Raw genomic sequence first — 17,818 nt, 5'->3', positions numbered from 1 at the left:
ATCTAGGCATGATACTGCAGTGGCAGACAGGATGGCAGTTTGAAAAACTAGGCCGCAAACTGTACATAATGCAAAGAACAAAAAGAGGTGCAAGATGGAATTGTCCTTGGGCCCTCCCATGCACCCTTATGTTGTATAAACAGGACATGCACACTTTAACAAACCAATCATTTCAGCGCCAGGGTCTGCCACACAACTGTGGCTGAAATGATTGGTTCATTTGGGCCCCCACAAAACAAGCTGACAATTAATCTGTCCCTGCACAAACTGGCTCTACGGAGGCAAGATGTCATCCTCATCCTCCTCATCCACCGATTCCTCACCCTCTTCAGTGTTGTGTACATCCTCATCCTCACAGAGTATTAACTCGTCCTCACTGGTATCCACCACCACAGGTCCCTCTGTACGTTCTGGAGGCTGGTCTCCCTGGAAGAGCTGATAATTCATTTTGATGAACATCATCTTCTCCACATTCTGTGGAAGCAACCTCCTACGCCTTTCGCTGACAAGGTTCCCGGCTGCACTAAACACTCTTTCGGAGTACACACTGGAGGGGGGACAACTCAGGTAAAATAGAGCCAGTTTGTACAGGGGCCTCCAAATTGCCTCTTTTTCCTGCCAGTACAGGTATGGACTGTCTGACATGCCTACTTGGATGCTGTCACCGATGTAATCCTCCACCATTCTGTCAATGGTGACAGTATCATATGCAGTGACAGTAGACATGTCAGAAATTGTTGCCAGGTCCTTCAGTCCGGACCAGATGTCCAAACTTGGTCCTGCCTGCCCTGCATCACCGCCAGCGGGTTGCTTAGGATACCTAAGTTTTTTCCTGGCAGCCCCAGTTGCGGGAGAAAATGAAGAAGGAGCTGTTGACGTGTCACGTTCTGCTTCAGCTGACAGTGTTTTCACCAGCAGGTCTTTGCACCTCTGCAGGCTTGTGTCGGCCAGAAAGAGAGACACCACATAGGCTTTAAACCTAGGATCGAGCACGGTGGCCAAAATGTAGTGGTCTGATTTCAACAGATTGACCACCCTGGAATCCTGGCAAAGCGAATGAAGGGCTTCATCACAAGTCCCACATGCCGAGCGGAATCGCTCCGTCTTAGCTCCTCCTTCACTTTCTCCAGCTGCTTCTGCAAAAGCCTGATGAGGGGAATGACCTGACTCAAGCTGGCAGTGTCTGAACTGACTTCACGTGTGGCAAGTTCGAAGGGCTGGAGAACCTTGCACAACACGGAAATCATTCTCCACTGCGCTTGAGTCAGGTGCATACCCCCTCCTTTGCCTATGTCATAGGTGGATGTATAGGCTTGAATGGCCTTTTGCTGCTCCTCCATCCTCTGAAGCATATAGAGGGTTGAGTTCCACTGCGTCACAACCTCTTGCTTCAGGTGATGGCGGGGCAGGTTCAAAAGTGTTTGCTGGCGCTCCAGTCTTCGGCACGCAGTCGCTGAATGGCGAAAGTGGCAAGAGATTTTTCGGGCCACCCAAAGTGTCTCCTGCACGCCCCTGTCGCTTTTCAGAAAATTCTGCACCACCAAGTTTATTGTGTGAGCAAAACATGGGACGTGCTGGAATTTGCCCAGATGTAATGCCCGCACAATATTGGTGGCGTTGTCAGATATCACAAATCCCCAGGAGAGTCTAAGTGGGGTAAGCCACTGGGCGATGATTTCCCTCAGTTTCTCTAAGAGGTTGTCGGCGGTGTGCCTCTTACTGAAACCGGTGATACACAATGTAGCCTGCCTTGGAACAAGCTGGCATTTCTGAGATGCTGCTACTGGTGACGCTAATGCTGTTGCTGCGTAAGGTGATACATTTACCCAGTGGGCTGTCACAGTCATATAGTCTTTAGTCTGCCCTGTTCCACTTGTCCACATGTCCGTGGTTAAGTGGACATTGGGTACAACCGCATTTTTCAGGACACTGAGGACACTTTTTCTGATGTTTCTGTACAGTCTCGGTATCGCCTGCCTAGTGAAGTGGAATCTAGACGGTATTTTAGAACCGGGGACACACTACCTCCATCAATTGTCTAAATCCCACTGCACTAATGGCGGATACCGGACGCACGTCTAACACCAACATAGCAGTCAAGGCCTCAGTTATACGTTTTGCTTCAGGATGACTGCTGTCGTACTTCATCCTCCTCGCTAAGGACTGTTGGAGGGTCAATTGTTTAGTAAAAGTAGTGGTGTTCCTACTTCCTCTCTGGGATGATGAACGACTCCCAGCAACAGCAACAGCAGCAGCGGCAGCAGGAGGAGTAGCAATGTAGGATCCTCCGGAGGAATCCCGGATAGGAGAGTCAGTCATGCCAGTGACATGGCCTGCAGGACTACTTCTGATCCTGACTAAGGAGGAAATTGACGAGGAGGGAGTTGACGGTGTGGTTTGCAGGTGCTTGGATACAACAGGACAATGGGATTTAGGTGTCCCTGGACTGCTTACGGTCTTAGCCAAAGTTTCTGAACTTGACAGTAACTTTTTATGAACGCGCTGCAGGTGCCGTATAAGGGAGGATGTTCCTAGGTGGTTAACGTCCCTACCCCTACTTATTTCACCTTTACATATGGTACTTATGGCAAGACAGTTGTTGTCCGGATTTGGATAGAAATATTGCCAGACCAAAGAAGTGGAATGTTTGGTCTTCTGCCCAGGCATGACCGTGATGGGCTTTTTCATCCCACGGAGAACAACTGTCTCCCCCGGAGCCTGATTTAAACAAACCACATCACCATCAGAATCCTCCTCGCCAACTTCCTCCTCAGCGCCAGCTACACCAGTATCCTCATCCTGTTGTACTTCAACAGTGACATCTTCAATTTGCATATCAGCAAGTGGACTGTGGGTGCTCCTTTCAGCACTTGCAGGGGGTCCAGTGCTGGGAAGGTCAGGCATCGCAACCACCACCACACTTGGACTCTCCTTGGGGATTTGTGATATCTTCTTAGAAAGCACAGTTCTTTGCTGTGCTTTTGCCAGCTTAACTCTTTTGATTTTTTTAGTGGGAGGAGGGCTTCCATCGTCATGTGAAGCTGAACCACTAGTCATGAACATAGGGATCGACCTTAGCCGTTCCTTGCCACTCCGTGTCGTAAATGGCATATTGGCAAGTTTACGTTTCTCTTCAGATGATTTAAATGTTTTTTCAAGGTCATTTTCCTGAACTTGGTCATTTGGGATTGTATGTGCTCTCTACTATGACATTGGGCATCGGCCTTGGCAGACAACGTTGATGGCATGTTATCGTCTATGTCATGACTAGTGGCAGCAGCTTCAGCACTAGGAGGAAGTGGTTCTTGATCTTTTCCTATTTTATTTTAATCGGAGAAAGTTTGGTCCTCCATTTATGTTATATTGATATATGCGTGCGGCTAAGGCGCACACAAACACAGAAAATTATTTTTTATTTTTGGTGGAGACTAGTGCACTTTGTGGGTTACACCACCCTTTAGCGGTCAATCCAGAAATGAGCAAGCCGGCCCTTTACTTATGGGACACAGGCGCACGCTTGGCGCTGCTCCTCTGTTGATGTACGTGCAGCCACAGTGCCCACAATTCACAAACACAGAAATATATTATTTTATTTTGTTTGGAGTGCCCTTTGGGGGTTACAGCACCCTTTAGCGGTCAATCCAGCCGGCCCTTTATTTATGACACAGGCGCACGCTTGGCACTACTTTGTTGATGCACGTGCGGCTACTGCGTACACACAATTCACAAACACAGAAAATATTCTTTTATTTTGTTTGGAGTGCCCTTTGGGGGTTACAGCACCCTTTAGCGTTCAATCCAGCTGGCCCTTTATTTATGGGACACAGGCGCACGCTTGGCACTACTTTGTTGATGCACGTGCGGTAACAGTGCACACAATTCACAAACACAGAAAATATTTTTTTATTTTGTTTGGAGTGCCCTTTGGGGGTTACAGCACCCTTTAGCGGTCAATCCAGCCGGCCCTTTATTTATAGGACACAGGCGCACGCTTGGCACTACTTTCTTGATGCACGTGCAGCTACTGCGTACACACAATTCACAAACACAGAAAATATTCTTTTATTTTGTTTGGAGTGCCCTTTGGGGGTTACAGCACCCTTTAGCGGTCAATCCAGCTGGCCCTTTACTTATGACACAGGCTCACGCTTGGCACTACTTTGTTGATGCACGTGCGGCTACTGCGCACACAATTCACAAACACAGAAAATATTTTTTTATTTGGTTTGGAGTGCCCTTTGGGGGTTACAGCACCCTTTAGCGATCAATCCAGCCGGCACTTTATTTATGGGACACAGGCGCACGCTTGGCACTACTTTGTTGATGCACGTGCGGCTACTGCGCACACAATTCACAAACACAGAAAATATTTTTTTTATTTGGTTTGGAGTGTACTTTGGGGGTTACAGCACCCTTTAATGGTCAAGCCAGCCGGCCCTTTACTTATGACACAGGCGCACCCTTGGCACTACTTTGTTGATGCACGTGCGGCTACTGCGCACACAATTCACAATCACAGAAAATATTTTTTTATTTGGTTTGGATAGCCCTTTGGGGTTACAGCACCCTTTAACGGTCAAGCCAGCCGGCCCTTTACTTATGACACAGGCGCACGCTTGGCACTACTTTGTTGATGCACGTGCAGCTACTGCGCACACAATTCACAAACACAGAAATTTTTTATTTTTTTTTAGCACTTGGGGGGAGCACCCCTGATGGACAGAGCACCCCCTGGACAACACTACAGCACCCCTTTAGGACTGGGACACTGCACAGGACTTTGGAGTGGACACAGCCCCTAGGACAACTGACTGCACAACACAGTCCAGCCAGCCCCTATGGACTTTGAAGTAGTGGACACTGCCCCTATGGACAACAGCAGCACAGCACAACACAGCCAGCCCCTATGGACTTTGAAGTAGTGGACACAGCCCCTATGGATAACAGCAGCACAGCGCAGCACAGCACAGCACAACACTACTCTGCACTACACTACACTACACTACACAGCCCAGCCAGCCCTAACTCCCATCCTCCCTCTTCACTGTCCACAGCCGAGTGAGAAAATGGCGCCGACGCGGGTACTTTATATAGGATCCAAAACCCGCGAGACCCGGAAGGCGGGATGATGACGTTTTGCCTCGATTTCAGATCCGAGTCAGGCGGGAAAAGTCAAGCCTGACTCGGATCGGCCTCGGATCGGGGGGGCTCGGGGGGGTTCGGATTTCAGAAATCCGAACCCGCTCACCCCTAATATATATATATATATATATATAAATAGCAACATGTAGACGGGCACTCGATATAGAGGTAAATAGCCGGGGTGCCTTCCTATGAATGTATATAGCATGTCAAAAGGCTCTGATAAACACAAAGCAGGCGGCACTCCTCCGGGCTTGGTGAAAAAAATGAAGGTTTAATCCAACATGGATTCATGTTGGATTAAACCTTCATTTTTTTCACCAAGTCCGGAGGAGTGCCGCCTGCTTTGTGTTTATCAGAGCCTTTTGACATGCTATATATATATATATATATATATATATATATATATATTAGGGATGTGCAGGCTCGGATAGGTTCGAGTTTGCACGTGGAGTTCGGATTTTTCCCTCCAAAAAAACGGAACTCAGAACGAGGCAAAACGTCATCTTACATGGACGAACATCATCATTCCTGGACAAAAGTCCAGGAATGATGATGTTCGTCCATGTAAGATGACGTTTTGCCTCGTTCTGAGTTCCGTTTTTTTGGAGGGAAAAATCCGAACTCCACGTGCAAACTCGAACCTATCCGAGCCTGCACATCCCTAATATATATATATATATATATATATATATATAAATGTAGCAATAACCGGCACTCCTTTGCTAGGAAGATGATGAAGTGCATCTGGTGCCATCCTATTTACCGCTCATACGTGAGGGAAAAAATACAGCTCTGTATTTCAGGTGGCACTCGAGACGTCTTTGAAATTAAAAGACAGACCCGCTAGTTGTTAAATCAATTTTTCAGAACTTTAGTTGATGTCCTTTCCATATATTCAGACAAAAGAACATCAACTAAAGTTCTGAAACGTTGATTTAACAACCAGCGGGTCTGTCTTTTTATTTCAATGACGTTTCGAGTGCCACCTGAAATACAGAGCTATATACACGAGGGCTGATTGAAAAGCTGATTGAAAAGTAATGAGACTGTCCCATAGGTAGCCATGGCAATGTTATGCTGGTCATTGTGAAGCTCATACATCGATGTGTCTGAACCTACCGTAGTCTTCTTTGTTTGGTCACAGCGAGTGGGAGATCTTTGTACAATTCTTCATGGTGGATGAGGAATACATGTCTATGAGATTACATCAGAGATGTGTGATTGAATTTTGTGTTAAACTTTGCAATAGCAGAAATGAAACTCATGAAATGTTACGGCAAGCATATGGCGGAGAAACAATTAACCATGCTGCAGTATTTTGGTGGCGGAAGACATTCAAAGAGGGTAAAACGTGAGTGACTGCCAAAGCTCGTTCTGGGAGACCATCCACTGCGATTACAGATGTCAACATTGCCAAAGCTGCTGTGATGTTGCAGAAGTTTAACTTTATGTGAACTTTCGGCTACACTTGGCATCTTATTCAAATGGGTTCAGCATATTCACAAAGGAACTGAAAATGCATCGCGTCTGTGCCAGGTGGGTACCTGAAATCTCACAGAAGAGCAGATGCAAGGATGAGTTGAATCATGCAAAAACATTGTTCGAATGTCAGAGAGAATACCAGATTTTCTGACATCGATTGTGACGTGTGACAAATTATAGATTTGTCATTATGATCCAGAATCCAAACAACAGTCCAGTGTATGGAAACTCAAATTCGCCTCTACCCATAAAATTCTGTGTAATTCCTTTGGTGTATAAAGTCATGCTTCTGCTGTTCTTTGATGCGCACGGTATGATCCTACAGCACTGGGTTCCCAGTGGACAGACAATTAATGGTGACTACTATGCAAACGTCCTGAAAACCTATTTGCGTGGAGCCATGAGGAGGAAAAGACCACATTTGCTGTAGAAACAACGGTTTTTGCTCCAAGACAATGCCCGACCACATGTTGCTGCTGTTGCATTGGCAGCACCGACTGAAATTAATTGGACAGCACTGGAACACCCTCCATATAGCCCGGACTTAGCACCCTGTGATTTCTGGACATTCACAACCCTGAAAAAACAACTGCACTGAAAGAAGTTCTCAACAGATGATGAAGTAAAAAATGCCACAGCTGCAACACTAACTGTGATGTCACAAAACAGACTACTGCACGTCTATGATTCATTGTTTGAAACACTGCAAAAATGTATTGTATGTGAAGGATGCTACTTTGAAAAGAAAAATGTTCAGATCCTGTGGAGTCATCTGATTCTAAATAAAAATAGAGGTCTCATTACTTTTCAATCAATCCTCAAATATATACACAGATGTACCCAGCTAGTTTGTTGTTCATGGCGCACCATTTAGGGCTCTGTGTCATGCTATGGAACATTCAACTAAGGATACGCTATGGCATGTAATACAGCGCTTAACCGCTTGGTGGCTAGTCCTCCATTTCTGGCGCATGCTCAGTGGGTCGGGAGTTACACACAGTGCATCAGGTCCCTTCCCCCAAAGCAAACAAGAGACTTTAATTACCATAATACAGGACGCTCTGTTAGCCATTTACTGTAAGCAGTCAGCTCTGCCTTTGTGTCCTTAAAAGGCTACGAATGGTGACCATTGCCAAGGACATCATCCCCCATCTGCTAGGACAACTAGTGTGCCGCTATGAATGTGTCTATATATTAAAAACTGACTGTGCGGTTGAATTTGCACTCTTGCACCACTCTCTGCGCTGTCAAAGACTTGGACACAGTAGTGATTTCATGACTTCACAAACTGGTAGTGAGTGGGCTCTGCTTGACAGAGAGGTCTCTGTATTACAAACTTATTGTGAGTTTAGAGCGCAAAGTTGCGTCAATGTCGGCGCTGTCCCAGTCTTGGACACTATAGTGATTTCTCGTGACCAGTAACTGGTAGTGGCCTCTGTTTGAGAGAGAGGTCTCTGCATTACAAACTGACTGTGCGTGTAAAGCGCAAACTTCCGTCAATATCTGCACGGTTGGCGCTGTGGTGGCTGTCAGCCAGCTCTTAGGGGTTACAAATGGGATCTCTGGTGCATGCCCAGTGGAGGGGTTGCAATGGGATCTCTGGTGCATGCCCAGTGGAGCCAAGCCATACAGTATGCCATGTAGCACTACAGTATGCCATGGCATATGGAAGATCACAGCACTGCGCATGCCCAGTGGGTCGGGAGTCAAATGCAGTGAAAGTGGGATGTCTATATCATAGTACATACTTTAGATCGCAAACTTGCGTCAATGTCGGCACTGTCCCAGACTTGAACACTATAGTGATTTCTCATGACCAGTAACTGGTAGTGGGCTCTGTTTGAGAGAGAGGTCTCTGCATTACAAACTTATTGTGCGTTTAAAGAGCAAACTTGCATCAATGTCTGCACGGTTGGCACTGTGGTGGCTGTCAGCCAGCTCCAAGGGGTTACAAATGGGATCTCTGGTGCATGTCCAGTGGAGGGGTTGCAATGGGATTTCTGGTGCATGCCCAGTGGAACCAAGCCATACAATATGCCATGTAGCGCTATAGTATGCCATGGCGTATGGAAGAGCGCAATTTTGCGCTTTAAACGCATAGTCAGTATGTACTTTAATACAGACATCCCACTTTTGCTGCATATGACTCCTGACCCACTGGGCTTGCGCAGTGCTGTGACCTTCCATATGCCATGGCATACTGTAGCGCCACATGGTGTACTGTATGGCTTGGTTCCACTGGGCGTGTGCCAGAAATCCCAATGCAACCCCTCCACTGGGCATGCGCCAGAGATCCCATTTGTAACCCCTTGGAGCTGGCTGACAACCACCACAGAGCCAACCGTGCAGACATTGACGTAAGTTTGCGCTTTAAATGCACAGTCAGTTTGCAATGCAGAGACCTCTCTCTCAATCAGAGCCCACTACCAGTTACTGGTCATGAGAAATCACTATAGTGTCCAAGTCTGGGACAGCGTCGACATTGACGCAATTTTGCGCTTTATACACACAGTCAGTATATACTGTAATACAGACATCCCAGTTTCGCTGTGTTTGACTCCCGACCCACTGGGCATGAGCAGTAGAAATAGACTCAAAATGCCATACTGTAGCGTGACTAGCTTTGTGCTACAGTACGTGGGTACTATATTGGAGTGCCATATACCCCTTTCTTGAGCACACAGTGGCATAAAGTAGCATAGAAATGCCAGGTGGTGGGAAGTTGTGGATTATGTATTGAATACTGAATATGTGAAGATTAAAAAAAAATTCTATATTTTCAAGGTCTCAGACCCACAGGACAAGAAGATGGGAGAATCAGTGAGACTAGGCATTAGCCCCCTAGGCCACACGCCTCATCCTAATAGTACAGTAGTTCCTAAAGTAATGAAATCACTACAATGTCTAAGTCTGGGACAGTGCCGACAGTACTTACATTGGCGCAAGTGTGCAATTTCAACCACACAATCAGTGTGTAATACAGATCTTAATGATTTCAAACTTTATTAGACATTCTTCTACAGCTTTATCTACATTCCTGATTCCATGTGGAAAATGTTGTACTACTGTATAGTGTACCAAATCACCACTTCTGTCAGCCAATCATCGGGCGGTGATACAGAACATGCATTGGAAATCAGACACATGCGCTGTATAGTTTAGGAAAAGTGACACCTGGTGGACAAAAAGTTGTATTACACGTTATGACTTTTTACAGCGCTATGCTATGCTACATTACGAAACTTTCTGTGTGGTGTGTGGCGCGCCTTGCGTGGTGCGCTGCATAGCTTATGGAGCGACAAACTAGCTGGACACATTTTATATATATATATATATATCTATATATAGAACAGCAAGATAGAATCCTTGCACGTTAGCATGCAAACCTCTATTTACCCTACACTGTTGTTTACTTAATATAAGTGATCAAAGAGGGCCTGATTCAGAGATGTACGCTGATCCTAATATTTATGCAGTTGAGCGACTATCGGTCAACTGCTCTTGCATCATGGTCGCACTGCGCACGTGCCAAGGTACCTTTGCGATGATGCAAAGGTACTTTGCAAAGTGATTGACAGTCAGGGAGTATTTGGTGGAGGTAATGGGGAGTGGCGGCAAAAAACCCACGCATGTCCAGGCCGTTTCCAACGTGTGTCTTAGCCTGCATCTGCAATCCCATTTGACGATAAAGTGGTTCCAGCATCTCAGTCCAGGCGGCCATTCAGCATGACCATAGGGCTACCCTGATGGCTGATCAGCGAATGATCTGCAATGGCATATTTGTATCCACTTGCTTGGACATCTCAATACATTTCCAGCTGGCTACAGCATTAGCAGCATCGTAGCTGTGAATGCATTAATGTACCTCTCTGAATCAGGTCCAGAGTTCTTTCTTTGGAGTACTCTTTTGCTAGATGGTCACTGTCCTATTACATGTATTTGTAATCCACAACAAGATAACGATTAACATCTAATGCTGATGTCCTGCAGAAACAGAAAAAGAATCAGCAGCACTCTATCAATTATATCTCTTAGTCCTGAGTCCTTAGTGCACACATAGCTTCAGCACTCTATCTATTATATCTCCTTGAGAAATCAAGATGAGGTACAGACTATGGGGTATATTCATCAAAGTTCGTTTTTACTTTTGTTTTGATGTTCAATTTAGCTCACCTCAAATCGAATCAAGTCGAAAGTACAAATCCCTCTTCAAATCCCACATTTACTAAAATTAAATTTTAGAAACATTTTCTAAATCGAATTCAATTTGGTTCGTTTTTGAACAGTGATTTGCTGTTCGATTTTGCATGTTTATGTACAAATCGTACAGCAAATCCCACTTCAAAACGAACTGAAAGCCCAGACTGAATAGAACTGCTTCATGCTTTCATTTTCAGCATGAGCAGTTTGTTTTCAAACAGATACATGCAGACATCAGTGAGATGCATGCATATATCTTACTGTAAAAAGCTTAAAAAGAGTTAAAGTTAAAAAAAATGACATGGGGTCCCCCCCTAAATACACATCCAGCCCATGGAGAGCTGCAGGGTTACAAAGTTGATTCTGCGGTTCTCACCATTGACTTCAATGGAGGGAGCCGTTCATTGGCTGAGAGAGGCGGGGGCTGACCTCTCTCAGCCAATGAACGCCAAGATACGGCTCTACAAAAGGGAGAAGCCGCATCTGAGCTCTTCATTCGGGAGGTAACAACCATCGTAGTTGTTACCTAGTTCGAGGGTCGAGTTTCTCATTATTTTAATTATACGAAGACCATGGATACCTACAGGGAAAAGGGGACAAGTCCAGGTAATGTAGGTGAGTATGTGTGAGTGTGTGTGTATGTATGTATTAAAGCTATACGGTCACGGTGTTTGTGTATTGTGTTTATTTAAACATTTCTTTACAGGTGAACTACAGGTACACCAGGCATGTAATGCCCCGCATGCTGGTACTTGTGGTTCTCCAAGTACCAGCATGCAGGGGAGGCTTGCTGGGACCTGCAGTTCTACTCATAAAGACAATGTTTATACTCTTCATTTTATACACTACACTTACATTATCAACCCACCACCCCCTTTATTGGGGGGTCCCCAACTCCCCAGGGATCCCTGGCCTGGGCTGACTAGCGGTCAGGGCTGAAGCTTCGGCTGGGGGGCCTGGTGAAAGGGCGCCCCTGGCTGTGGCATCAGCCCCCCGCTAGAAAGGGTCCGGTGCTGGTTGTGGAAATTACAGGGGAACCCTACACATTTTTTACCCTGTAATTCCAGAACCAGGACTGGATCTGAGCCTGGTGCTGGTTGTGCTAAGTACAGTGGAATCCTATGCAATTTTTTCCCTGCACTTACACAATCAGGACTTGCTATGAAAAGTCTGGGCTAGTTGTGTATTTAGGGGGGGACCCCATGTGATTTTTATTTAACTTTAACTCTTTGTAAGCTTTTTACAGTAAGATACATGCATGCATCTTACTGTTGTGTGCATATACCTGTGTGAAAACGAACTGCTCATGTTAAAATCGAAAGCATAAAGCAGGTCTATTCATTTGGGGATTTGAAGTTCAATTTGAAGTTCGATTTTGTGCTTGACTTAAAATCGTATAAAAGTAAATAAGGGATTTGTATGTCGGTCTATGTAAAAGTACCGATGTTTTTCCGATGTTCGATTCTGAGTGGGATTTCAGTGAAATTCGGTTGTATGTTCGATTTTGCCTTTAATAAATCTCCAAATGCAAAATCGAATGAAAATCAAATGAAAAACGAATGTGAAATCACACTAAAATCAAAATCGTACCTTTGTAAATATATCCCTCAGCGTACACACAGTGGCAGTTATTCGGTGGCCCTTCAGTTCTGGCTATACCTTGGTGTTCTCACTCTCACCCAGGGGTCTATTTACTAAGTCTTGGATGGAGATAAAGTGAACGGAGATAAGGTACCAGCCAATCAGCTCCTAACTGCCATGTCACAAACTGTGTTTGAAAAATGACAGTTAGGAGCTAGTTTGTTGGCACCTAATCTCCATTGACTTTATCTCCATCCAAGGCTTAGTAAATAGACCCTCCAGTCTGTTCATGGTGGACGAAGAACTCCAGGGAGATCCTGTGCTCACCCGTACATGCCTCAACAGCATTTCCCACTCTACACTGCACATGTCTGCACCAACAATCTCTTTTCCACCTTCCAGAATGTCTCTCCTGTGGTCCACAGCACCACCATGGTAGACCCCAGTAACACCCAGTCGTTATTACAGAATAGTAAGTCACTTCTTAAGGGTATCACACATAATATATAGATTTATGGCCAAGATGAACACATCTGAGTAAGTGTAAGAGGGTGCACCATTTTAAATTGATCAAATCTATTATATTTGACCTTTAGTAAATATGCCCCTTAATCTCCGCCACCTCAGAGATACTGGCAGATTGAAGTCCCTTTGCTCGGAGAAAGAAGACTGTGCATGATCCCCCAAAGTAGGAAACTCCTCTTCAGTTAACTAACTTTAACTGATTTACTGATTTACTGGGTATATTTACTAAACGTCGATTTTAATAGATTTTGATCAATTTAAAATCTATTAATATTGATCAACATTTATGTTGTTTTTCTGGGGCTAAATCACACATTTACTAATACTTGAAAAGCCTAATCAAACGTTGTCTGTTAGTAAATATGTGTTTTAGCCTCGGAAACACAACATCAATGAATAATTTACGGTGTTCAAAAGCACTGGCACACCTGCGATTCCCTGACCACCCCCCATCACCACCCTCAAACAGTGCTTCCTGTCAATCACTCTGCGATGGGTCTGCGTAGTCACTGTAATCGCAGTTCCGATTGCAGTGGCCAGTTCGCGCACTTGCACTGCGATGCATACGCATGCACCGAACGCAACAATTGGCCAATTACGTGCATAATCTCAGTTGCGATCGGTAGTGAATCAGGCCCTGAGTTTATTATGTATCCTTGAGATATAGCCAGGACTTAGCAGTGGAGAAACGTGTTAATGTGTCCTTTGTATCAGAATATTTCTTACAACTGGAATTGTTCTTACTTCACGGATTTCACTGCTAACAACAGGAGTCATTCTCTGGGACCCCAAAGTCTATGGCTGTTTTCTGCTGTTGGAATATCAAACTATCAATTAAAACTCTATTGTTTGCATCTTAGAGAGTTATTACAGAAGGACTGTTGCAATAGTTCTGTATAGTATATATCTTCACTTATCCTCATTCCAGGATTATTAGGGAAGACCAATTTGTTCCAGCACTGTCAGCACAAACAGGGCACCACTTTGAATCCTCAGAAGAGCAGACTGGGGCCTCCAAAGTGAATGTACCAGCACCACTGCATCACACCCAAAATGTAACTATGGTATGTTATGCCCCTGGCTATATTAGATTTTTTACGGCTGGATTCAATTAGCAGCGATAAGCCTGCAACCAGCGCTAAGTGGCTTTTTCTCCTTTACTTTGTTATCGCCAGTTTTTTCGGGACTCCAGTTATTAGTGGACAACTCAGGAAATAAAAATATTTATGAATGAAAATTGCATGCAGAAGCCAATGACATTTTCAAAGTGTCAATCCAATATGCCCTCTACAAGTGAGAATAGGGTTGGAACTCATTTTGTTTTAGCTCTAATTGGAAAGAATTCAAAATCAACATCTGAGCTGTGCTGGAGCTGGACTCACACTGGGGGTTAAAGAAGCAGGGTCATGGTGGTCAGTGTGATGCTCCCTGATGGTTCTCCGGTTAATATCAACTGTGCCTCAAAAAGCCGCTGAGCAGCTGGAATCAGAGGAGCCCAAGTAAAATGTGGGTGCATGTGAGGCCTGCCCACTGGAATAACTCCTATAATATAAAAGCCTTTATGATCCCCTAGTTTAGGGCCACCATGTTAGTAAGGATCCAAGGCAATCGGCCTGTGGTCACAGTTATGATTTTCTGATCAGTGTTTAATATTTTTTTCAATTTTACATTTGTGGCATCTTACTGACTATTACTGGTGACAGATGTTGAGAATGGTATAAGCACATGTTAATAAATATTAATTTCATTAACTGAAGTATAAGGTGATGAAGAAGTCACCAGTTAAATGTTTTAGGGGCATATTTCATAACGAGTGATATTCTTGTCATCACTCATTGCTAATCTTACATGGTGCTCCAACCAATCAGCTCCTGTCATTTTACAGGCTGTTTTTGAAAAATGACAGTTAGGAGGTGATTGGTTGGAGTACCATTTGAAATTAGTAACTAGTGAAATTATTAAAATGGGGCCCTTCGTTTGAGAACAGCTCTGGAGCCATCAAGGCCATGTCAATAGTAATTTGGCTGGTTACATCTTCATCTTCCTTTGACCACTTTCCTCTCACATTGACTTCTAGTCAGCCAGCCTCATACATCTCTATTTGTTATCATCTCCAGAGGCTTTTGTTTGATACTTTCTCAGATGACCTCCCCTGCCCATTCCATCAAATAGTGTCAATCTATTCTCCTCCCTGTTTCAAAGTGATTATTCTTTCTTGTTCTCACACTTTCACTCATGCTAGACCTTGTCATTCCTCTTGTCTGAAGGCTTTTTACTGTGATAAGTCAAATCTCAGTACTCACACAAATCTGAGATCAGTGACATAAAAGATTCAAAAGGGAAAAGGGTACTACTCTAAACCAAAATACAGTAAACAAAATATAGAGAATATATGAACAGATGACATTTGTAAGCATATCTAGTGAATTTAGATAACATATACTCCAATAGACCATTGCTTGACAAACTGTATGAAATTACAAAAATCAGCCCTATGAGATGTTTTGTAAAGGTTGTGAATGTATTAGACTTCACTGGACATTCTGATCCTGTAGCGAAATCACTGTCATATTACCACCATGTAAAAATTCTACTACTACCTGACAATAACTAAGCACTTACTGTACCTTAGGTACCCAATGTATACCTAAAGTTTTAAAGCACCATCAGAGTCATAGAATACCAGAAGAGGGGGTCTTTTTATTCTCTAAATACACTTATTATGGCAAAAGGTATAATTTCTTTTTGGCGAGTTTTATGCATATTTCAGTGCTCAACGATAGCTGTCACAGTGAAAGCTATACAGATAAATAAGACTTATCACTTATTAATGACAATACTTGATATCACCTATTATTTTGAATAATTATCAATCCGGAGGTTCTGTTCTGTTTTAAGCTGGGTACACATCCAGGGGTGCCGAGAGGGGGGGAGCGGGTACAAATTACCCGGGCACGGGCTTGCAGCAGGGGCCCGGGGAGGGCCCGACCCCAGCACTGCTCCCCTTCCTCTTAAGTCACAGCAGCCCAGTACATGCTGCTGTGTGCTGGGCTGCACTGGGAGACTGCTCGTGGCTGCTAAAGCAGCAACCGGAGTAGTCTCCTATGCCTATGGGGGGAGCGATCACGCTGATCGCGCCCCCCATTGGCTGTGCAACGGGCTGAGGGGCACACAGCGGCCCCTCCCTAGCGCGCAGCTCGCGGCACTGAATTTAAAAAAGTTTTTCATTTTTTTTCTAAGGGGGCGTGACCACGTCTCCCACGATTAGCCCACGCGGCTCTCGTCATCCCTGTACACACCCAACAGATATATCTGCAGAGCAAATGATCTACAGATAATGGTTGTTCATACTCACTGAACAACCATCATCTGTCATCTGGCTGCCTGGGGCTTCCGCTGCAAGTGTATGGGCGGTCGGCTGCCCGCCCGTACACACAGCATGATGGTCAGATATATCTGCCATCGGCTGTACAGCACAGCCGGTGTGATATGTCTGTGAACCACGTTACTCACAGACATATCGCTGGCATACACTGCCGATGGGTACGCAATATTTTGTGTGGAAACGCAGCACATGTACCCGTTCGTGGGCGCTTGTCTCACACCATACATGCCGCAATTTTCTGCATCAGTGGCAAAGATACAAGAGGACACATCTGTATGTTTAACACAAACTGAACAATCAAGATCTGAGAATTGTATATTTCAATAGCCCCGTTGGATTATGAAAGAGATCATGCAGATTTACTAAGAATCATGTTTGCCTGCCTATTTTGATTCAATGGTGTCACTGATCGTGTTGTATCGTGTGCAAGTTCAGTCATATTGATCCCTTCTAAATAGACCCCACTGGGTTCTGCACAGATTAGTGTGATCTGTGCAGTGCTTCTGTGTGTTATAGGTAGGGGTGAGTGGGTTCGGATTTCTGAAATCCGAACCCCCCCGAGCCTCCCCGATCCGAGGCCGATCCGAGTCAGGCTCGACTTTTCCCGCCTGACTCGGATCTGAAATCGAGGCAAAACGTCATCATCCCGCCATCCGAGTGTCGCGGGTTTTGGATCCTATATAAGGTACCCGCGTCGGCGCCATTTTCTCACTCGGCTGTGGACAGTGAAGAGGGAGGGTGGGAGTTAGGGCTGGCTGGGCTGTGTAATGTAGTGTAGTGTTGTAGTGTAGTGTAGTGCAGTGTAGTGTTGTGCAGTGCTGTGCTGTGCTGTGCTGTGCTGCGCTGTGCTGCGCTGTGCTGCTGTTGTCCATAGGGGCTGTGTCCACTACTTCAAAGTCCATAGGGGCTGGCTGGACTGTGTTGTGCAGTCAGTTGTCCATAGGGGCTGTGTCCACTCTAAAGTCCTGTGCAGTGTCCCAGTCCTAAAGGGGTGATGTAGTGTTGTCCAGGGGGTGCTCTATCCCATAAGTAAAAGGCCGGCTGGCTTGTACGTTAAAGGGTGCTGTAACCCCCAAAGGGCACTCCAAACAAAACAAAAAAATATATTTTTTTGTGTTTGTGAATTGTGTGCGCAGTAGCCGCACGTGCATCAACAAAGTAGTGCCAAGCGTGCGCCTGTGTCCCATAAATAAAGGGCCGGCTGGATTGACCACTAAAGGGTGCTGTAACCCCCAAAGGGCACTCCAAACAAAATAAAAATATATTTTTTTTTGTGTTTGTGAATTGTGTGCGCAGTAGCCGCACGTGCATCAACAAAGTAGTGCCAAGCGTGCTCCTGTGTCCCATAAATAAAGGGCAGGCTGGATTGACCCCTAAAGGGTGCTGTAACCCCCAAAGGGCACTCCAAAAAAAATAAAAACATTTTTTCTGTGTTTGTGAATTGTGTGCACTGTGGCTGCACGTGCATCAACGAAGGAGCAGCGCCAAGCGTGTGCCTGT

The sequence above is a fragment of the Taudactylus pleione genome, unplaced genomic scaffold (genome assembly GCF_031769625.1).
Source record: "Taudactylus pleione unplaced genomic scaffold, aTauple2 ptg000444l, whole genome shotgun sequence".
NCBI lineage: Eukaryota > Metazoa > Chordata > Amphibia > Anura > Myobatrachidae > Taudactylus > Taudactylus pleione.
The sequence above is the reverse complement of the archived record's forward strand: the minus strand, read 5'-3'. Positions refer to the sequence as shown.